The sequence below is a fragment of the Cupressus sempervirens genome, chromosome 9 (assembly GCF_028749045.1).
Source record: "Cupressus sempervirens isolate cs-2001-9-10 chromosome 9, ASM2874904v1, whole genome shotgun sequence".
Classification (NCBI taxonomy): domain Eukaryota; kingdom Viridiplantae; phylum Streptophyta; class Pinopsida; order Cupressales; family Cupressaceae; genus Cupressus; species Cupressus sempervirens.
In genome coordinates this window covers 420024234-420033188 of record NC_143126.1, presented here as the reverse complement: position 1 = coordinate 420033188, position 8955 = coordinate 420024234, and positions in this window count along the sequence as shown.

The following is an 8955-nucleotide window of genomic DNA, read 5'->3' as shown; positions in this document are numbered from 1 at the left end:
TTATGTCAGAGAATTGGTAGAAGACAAACAAGTGAAGTTGGAATACATTCACACAAACGAACAAACTGTCGATATCTTCACCAAACCATTGCCCAAGGATGCCTATGAATATCTTAGAGGCAAGTTGGGGGTTATACCCCTAAGTCAAGCAGTTTAAGGCAACAAGGAAGCCGCCTTGCATCAATAGGAATAAATCATTGAAATATTAACAGGTTGATGCAAAGGATGACAGTAGGAGCAGAAACTCCAAATCAGTCACAAGCATGGTGACAGAGGGAGAAAAACAACAAGAAGCCAAAGCTTATATTTTGCATGATAAAGATGCTACATCTTTGGCATTTATGTCAAAGAGGGAGAAATATGCAGAAAACTGATCAATGCAAGGATCAAGAGGGAGATATATATGAAAGAGGGAGATATATGTGATCAATAGTGAAAATGCAACAAGCCAACGTATACAATCTTGGTGGTAACTGAATTGATTACTTGATCAGTTTGGTTTGCGATCAATGCCAAAGAGGGAGATTGTTGGAAATGATTGAAATGATCATAAGAAAAGTTGTTGGAATAATATATGGAACTGGTAAAGAATGTCCTCAATCATTGTTTTGTCATTGATGTCAAACTTGCTACTTGCAGGGATGACAATTGCTATAGTGATCCAAATACTATCAATTAGTTGATTGTCAAGGTGGAGGCAATCAATAAGATGTAACTAGAACACCTAGAGAAAGGTTGAAGTTATGATGTTGTAATGAAGTACAAGGATCAGTCAAGCCATTAATGAAACAGTGTATTGGATGACATACTAAAAGATACAAAGAATGAGCACATTGAAACATATCAAAGATCTAAGGTTTTAGCTAAGTCTTTTGTAAAGCTCAAACTAAGTTCATTAGAGAGAAGGAGTCGAGCAAGCTAGTAAGAGCCGAGCAAATTCCTAGTTAAAGTGTCGAGCAAGTTCAGGTGCCGAGCAAGTTCAAGTACTGAGCAGAATCAAGTGCCGAGAAAAATCAAGTGCCGAGCAGAATCTAGTGCCGAGCAGAATTAAGTGCCGAGCAGAACCAAGTGCCAAGCAGGTATAGGTGCCGAGTAACACAGAGGTGCTGAGCACCAGTAACTCAATAATGCCGAGTTGCTGCATTATTTTGGAAATCGAAGATTCGTCAGATCTAAGCCAACAAAGTTGTTATCTAGAAATCTGTGAATTAAAAGGAAGATAAGAATGATGAGTTGGTGGCACAGAGTGTAGAACATTTTTAAGATACAACTGGCAAAGTTTCTAGAAGAGAAAAAGATATGGGGTAGATACATTGTATCCTACCTAATCCATTTTGAAACCCTAAGATTGGAAAAGAAAAATTGAGTGGCAAAAGGCAAATCAGACTTCTATATAAGAAGACATAAGTTAATAAAAAAAGTGGAAAAAGAGGGGATAGTGAGAGAGAGAGCTGTGGTCAAGCATAAAAGCATGAAGTGTTGTAGAATGTGCTAAGGAGAAGAGAGCACATAAACTCTGTTTAAATAGACGACCACAAGAATGATTGCATTGGCAGAATGAGTAATAAGACTCAAGGAGACGAAGCTTGAGAGGGAAACAAGCAGTCAGAGCTGAAGTGATTGACGCCAAGCATAAGGATTGACCTGAAAGAGTGATCTAAAATCTGCAAAGTATGTTGTAAGTTATGTCAGATCAAAAGACCAATATCGTTACTTTCTAGCAATTGTAACAGTAAGATAAATCCTATGGACTTAGGTTGGTTTAACAGCCATTAGATAAATCCTTTAACAGGGTGACATTCCAAGTGAATGTTCTAAAGACCTTTAATCAGGCCCATTCCTAACAGTTTGGTGAAATCCTCTAACAAGGTCACATTTAACAGTGTGTTGTAAGCCTTTAACAGGGCATCACTTCAGAAGAGTGAGAATCAAGTAGCATGTTACTGGTGGTTTTTCCCAAATTGGGTTTCCACATAAATCATTGTGTTATGTGTTGATCTTGAATGTTTTATCTTTGCATGTTGATTTACAGTAATTTTCTTATATGACTGATTTAAGTTTGAACAGATGAAAATGTATTTTTAGGGCATTTGGACCTTGAATAACTGATTCACCCCCCCCCCCCCCCCCCCCTCTCAGTTATTCTAAAAGAATTATAACAAGCAGCCCATAGTTTTATTTAAAATACACAAATTAATCATTATAAACATGGTGTAGGATCAAACAATAGGTCCTGAAAGTGATTTCTAGGTAAGATTTGAAGAGGCCTTAGTTTTTAGCCTTGTTTGGTGAGGGTTTCATAAAAAGCACATATAGAGAGTTGATGGGTTCAATTCAATTGAAGAATCCTCACTTTAGAATCATATTAAGATACTTTACCAAGTTGTATGGTTGGGAGATAATTATTCCATATAGTTCCTTTGTAAATAGAGGGGTTTATGGTTAAAAAGTGGCCCATAGTGTAATAGCAAAGACCTAGTCTAAAACAACCATACCTCATCTTTTGATATGTTATAGAGAATCCAAATGGTATCCTAATATTCAATTTATTTTCTTGATGTTATGAAAAAATGTGGAGTAAAATGCAAGAGGACAACATTTGAGGGCTAATTGGGGCTTATAGGCCTAGTAGACTGGGATGATTGGTTTACCTTAGAGATAGGCTCTTGGTATTTGGTAAACTAGTTATTTGGGGTATATTAGGGTATTTAAAACCATTATATTAATAATAAGTCTTTGGATAAGTCATTTACCTGATTTGGAAACTTAAGCCTTAAGGTTGTTGCATTCATAAACCTTTGGGAAAACACATTGTTCAGAGTATTTTCTCATAGAACTTGAAAGGGCCCATCTTGCTCTGCATCAATTTTCCTAAAAGTGTCTATAAATAAGATATGTAATCATATCCTAAAGAATTGATTGCAAGTGTATAAGAGATACAATATGTAATTGGGTCCTAGAGCTACATTACAAGTTGTAAGTTTAATACACGTTGATATGTAGTCAAGTCTCAAATACTTAACTATGATTGTGTTAAGAGGGTGATATGCAATTAGGTCTCCAAGACTAGATTTTAGGGATGCAAGACTTAACCCAATGACATATGAAGATGCTTAAAGAGCTTTCAATCAATTCCTAGAGACTTGATTACAATACGTGCCTATCAAGATAGAAGGATGACTTATTGGTTGGGTCTTAAGGCTTGCCAATCACTTAGGCATGAGAAAACTTGCAATCAAGTTTGTGAGACCCAATTGAATTTTTTCAATGCATGTAACTTATGACTTGTAATTGATGTTAGGGACCTTGACTACATATGAGAACTAAGACAAACTATTCACATGTTGAGATTCAAATATCGACCTATACACTAGTAACTATGAGGATAATGCAAGGGCATTCAAAGACATTAAAAAAGGGCCTAAGTGATGCAAGTGGCATGGTACTAACAAGGTAGATTGGGAGAGTACAACCTACAAGAATAACCTAACAAGGTTTGGTAGCCCAAACAAGGCTCAAGAGCCCACACTTGCAACAAATCTTGCTTAATACAAGAAACCTACACTAAACATGGAACCAAGAACTCACACTCAAGAAATGATTTTCTTACATCAGAATAGGCATATCGACTAGAATTGAAGACCCCAAACTGAGAAAAGAACATTGTTCCTTCATTAACCTCTTGGATTCCTAATAGCCCAAGGAATTGAGACTTAGGTCTACAACTTGTACACTTAGCATGAAAATAAAAGACTAACACCAAGATTACTTCCTATTTTTGATGTACTATTAGATTCCAAAGTGGAGAGATCCCCCTAGCAAGAAAATTGTCAAAACCTGTGGGGACAACATTTTGACACAAGGGCTAATTAGGCCACATTTACAAAGGAGGTACCATTTAAACACATGCTAAAAACATGAGACCAATTGGAGATGTTGAGGAATGATCCAAATATGTTTATTATCAAGTTACAGACCATAATATGGAGTTTTGAAGCCTTAAAATGCTAGGACAACAGGTTTGTGTATTGATGAAACAATATGTGCATTATTAAATTCACTTGCTTCATATGTTCTTTAATCTTTTCTATCCCCACCTATATAATTCAAACTTCTACTACATGAAAAATACTTTCTAACACTTCCAACTTGTTAAATGGGCTATCCCTTAGCAATTCCATGCTAGGGACCCTTCCCTAAGGTAGAGACTTATCCCTTAAGTTGCTCATTGCCCTATGGTAAGGTATGCCTTAAATTTTAGGCCAATTAGTGACTCTTCCAAATAAATTGTGACTTCCTACACCCTAGCTATCACAGCTACATCTAATGACCCTTATTGTTCAATTCACTTGCTTCATATGTTCTTTACTTTTTTCTATCCCCACCTATATAATTCAAACTTTTACTACATGAAAAATACTTTCTAACACTTCCAACTTGTTAAGTGGGCTATCCCTTAGCAATTCCATGCTAGGGACCCTTCCCTAAGCTAGAGACTTATCCCTTAAGTTGCTCATTGCCCTATGGTAAGGTATGCCTTGACTTTTAGGCCAATTAGTGGCTCTTCCAAATACATTGTGACTTCCTACACCCTAGCTATCACACCTAGGTCTAATGACCCTAATTTAAACTTCACACACACATACATACATACATACATACATACATACATACATACATACATACATACATACATACATACATACATACATATATATATATATATATATATATATATATATATATATATATATATATATATATATATATATATATATGTATGTATGTATATATATATACAAATAAATAAATACACACACACACACACACACACACACACACATCTTAGATGATAAAACATCAAAATTCAATCTAGCATTATAAGATGAGTTTTATAAGTTTATGATTCAAAAATAAATTTGTTTTGGAGTTTATCTGAAATAATTATAGATGACAAAACAAATAAAAGATAAAAGCATGCTAGTCATAATATCATTATTGGTAACAATGTTCCAAATGCAAAAAAATATTTGTTTGAGCTTCTAGCAATGATCAAGCGGCTTACTGAGTCTTGGAAACTTCTCCCATTATATCCTTGATTTTGCCAATTTCAAGTTTCTGATTACATGCACACAATCATGACTTTACATCACAAAGCATTCACATTCTAACAATTTTCATGTTCTTTCATTACATTTTAATCTAAACAAAAAATTCTAAACTTTCACTTATTCAAATGACTAATCTGAAAATGGGTCCTATTAAAGAGTCTAATATAAATTCAAATAATTTATCTAGATTCTAAATAAATTAAAACATAAAATCTGTGATTTAAACTTATCTCATCACTTACATATATAATTATACCCACCTTGTCATGTCGTCAGTCTTGGGGGAGAGGTTGTAACATTGTATTTGGATCCAATTGATCTCTCTCTCTCTCTCTCTCTCTCTCTCTCTCTCTCTCTCTCTCTCTCTCTCTCCTCCCCCCCAATTCAATCTAATGAACTAACTAGATCTGCTCTACATTTTAATGTCTAAAGTATTGCCTCGTGATCTGACTCATAAACTTTCCAAAGAATCTTACTATGTGGTTTTCCACCATATTTTATCAAGTGGACATTTGATGCGAAAACAAAGTTCGAATAATGAAGAATCTTCCTCTCTGTTTGCCAATCCTTGAATAACCACAAGTTTGAGTTCTTCATAGAATATCATCTAGGCCATATGCCAATTACAACCACTGCACTGATATGGTACTCTAAACCTTCACCATCTATAACGAAGTGATCCAATTTTTGTTTGGCTTGGACACAATGACACAAATAATAATTTGTCCCTTCTTCATTGTCTTTAGGTGCAATAATAACAAAAACATGGCCTGCAGTGACAAATGTACAAAATGTGATCATTAATTTAGAAAATACTTAGGTAAAAGTTATAAAGTTACATATTAAAATTACAAATATATATATATATATATATATATATATTACCAGGTTGCATTAGATCAAACAAGTAGTCAAAGTCAATAGATGAATCCATCTCTACCATTTCCAGTGCTTGTGGGGGACAATAGGTGTCAATTGGGTCCAAAACCCGTCTATCCCATTTATCCACCCATTCAGTCGACTCATAGTCATCCCAATTTTTCTCTGCACATGATGGACAATAGCATGCCATTTTTTGTGTGTGGATACTCCATGAACTTGCATCAAAGCTTCTAAAAGAGTGCAACTCACTTGATCCTATTAGTGTGCAACAATCCTCATATGGTGCAAAGTTAGTAATATCTATCAACCAAAAAAATCTATGAACCGTAGACTCAACTTTCTTACTTGGACCCATTGTAGTATTACACCACTGGACGATGGATTTTGCATCTGTCAATATTGCTCCATCTTTGTACTTTAGTTCTTCATGAGTTAAGGATCTTTTGATGCATGCAATTGCACCATCATGCTCTCCCTTTCCATGACCAACCTCTATGAAATTCCATATATATTGAATTCTACCCAACTTGTGCATCCTACTCAACCAATAGAACATCTATGCATTCTTGAATTGAGATCTACAATTGTCTAACCAAATAATGTGCTGATAATATGTTATGCCCCTGTTATCCAAATCTCAATAAAATAGTTTAAAACAACTATGTACAAACCCCATAGAATGTGATCGATCATCGCTGATGTATGTAGGTGCACTTTCAGTACACCATTTTTGCATTTTTATTTTTATTTAAACTTTTAAAGTTGCCTCCCATAAAGAATTTTCCAAAAATTGTTCCTGGTATGCTTAACAAAGTTTCTATGAAGGATTGAATTATTTTAGGGTCCAGATATACAAATGTGGAAGCAAATAGAAGCCAAAGTTCATTTTTCCACCATGGAGAAGCACTTTTCTAATTTTCCACAATGGAGAAGTCAATTTGGGATTTTCCACCAAAGGAAAAATGAAGTGTAGTGGAAAACTCATTTTCTATTGAGCCTTTCGCAGTCATTTTCTAATTTTCCATGGAGAAGCACTTTTCTGATTTTTCGGTAAAAAGAAAAATGCATAGTGACAAATTCATTTTCCACTACGACTTTCGCAGGCAAAGTCCAATTTTTCACATGAGGAAAGAAAAGGCAAATCTCAATCCAAGATGAAGGTATATGGGGTCTAGCATCAAGATTACTCCAGAAAAATAATTTGTGAATCAATCTACATCAAAATTGTGCCCACTACATGAAAATGAAAAATTCATTTTCCACTACGACTTTCGCAGTCAAAGTTGAATTTTCCACCAAAGGGAGAAGACAAAAGTCAGATTTCCGCTATAAGAATTCCAGACAATTTCTCCCAAATTTTAGCAGACAATTAAGATTGTAAGCATTAAAGATAACATTGTTGCAGATTGAAGACATGGATTATAGAGCATTGAGAGAACAATGGCTGAAAATTTTATTTTATTAATTCTGATTTTGTAGCAGTCATATAGAGCAAAATTCAGAAATTCATATCTTTTTACTCATTGATTATTTTTTCGATCGCTCTGGTCAGGATGCAGATAACTAAGTTTGGAAGAACATATCCAAAAATGAGCTCAATCCAACGGTGGAATAAAAAAATATGCCCCACGAAAAATGGCTCATTTTTACTTTGCAAAACTATTTATTTTGCTGTCCACTCAATGAAGGAAAGATTTTGATATTGATTTAACATATTTAAATGTCAATTGTTAACATATAATTTAAATATGTTAATATCTATCATTATTAACTTTAAAAGTTAATAAGCATATCAGTTTTCAAAAGGAAAAATATGAGAAGTTGAAGAGACAAGATCAGTTACAGAATTGAAAAGTCACTGGAAGAAACCAAACAGTTGCTGGAGAATGTATTTATTGTAAAACCTTTTCCATTGAGAGGGGTTTCTTTTCTGCAAGAGTAGGTATTGCTAGAGTAGAGGGAAGATAGTAGTTTATTTTATGCATTTCATTTAGAATGTATTTATTGTAAAACCTTTTCCATTGAGAGGGGCTTCTTTTCTGCAAGAGTAGGTATTGCTAGAGTAGAGAGAAGATAGTAGTTTATTTTATGCATTTCATTTCATGCATTGATTTCTGTAATAGATTTTGCCAGAGTTGCAGGCAAACAAAAATCAGAGCATTGTATTTGTTGTGTTCAAAACAAAGAAGAGTTTTGCTTCAAATCAGAGAATTTGAGTATTATTTTCTGAATATATTCAATTAGAGTATTGTTGTGTTTAGTTTTGGACATTATCTTGCATCTTGCGTCAAATAATGAATGTGTTGTAGATCAGAGTATTTGCATGTATTCCTATTGCATAAATCTAAATATTAAATCTTCATTTCTTCATTGCATTCACATAATTTTCATCTATATTGCATTACCGATATCAAGAAGTCATAGGAGTTGTGGATTCTTGGCATTGGCTAGATTTAGGAGTTAAAATCTGCCTGAGTTAGTTCTGTCTAGGGTTGGCTTGGTTTTTCTCTTTCGTTCTCGGGTTAAGAACGTACCCAATTAGTTTAAGAACAAACAAATTCATTGAATATCATTGATAATGGAGTTGTACCTTTCAATTCAGAGGAAATCTATCAATCTCATGATAGATTATCCAACTGTTGGTATCAAATTGTTTCTCACAGGTTCGGGCATGTAAGAGTTACATTGAAAAGAATAATCTGTTTACCAACAATGTAAAAATGGTACTCCCTCAAAATCTTACTGTCATCCTTTGTACATGTAGGTGAATGCATGAATGTTATGTGAACAAATATGGAAACCTATTGAGAAGTATAATACTTTTCTTGCACCTCATTTTGTGGTTGTAGTGTGTAGTTCTCTGCAAACTCTACAACCAAAACAATGGTATCTAGTGGAAACGTATCCTTGCACAACTTGAATTGCAAATCTAGCCATCAAGCTCTATGTGTATGCCTTGCAT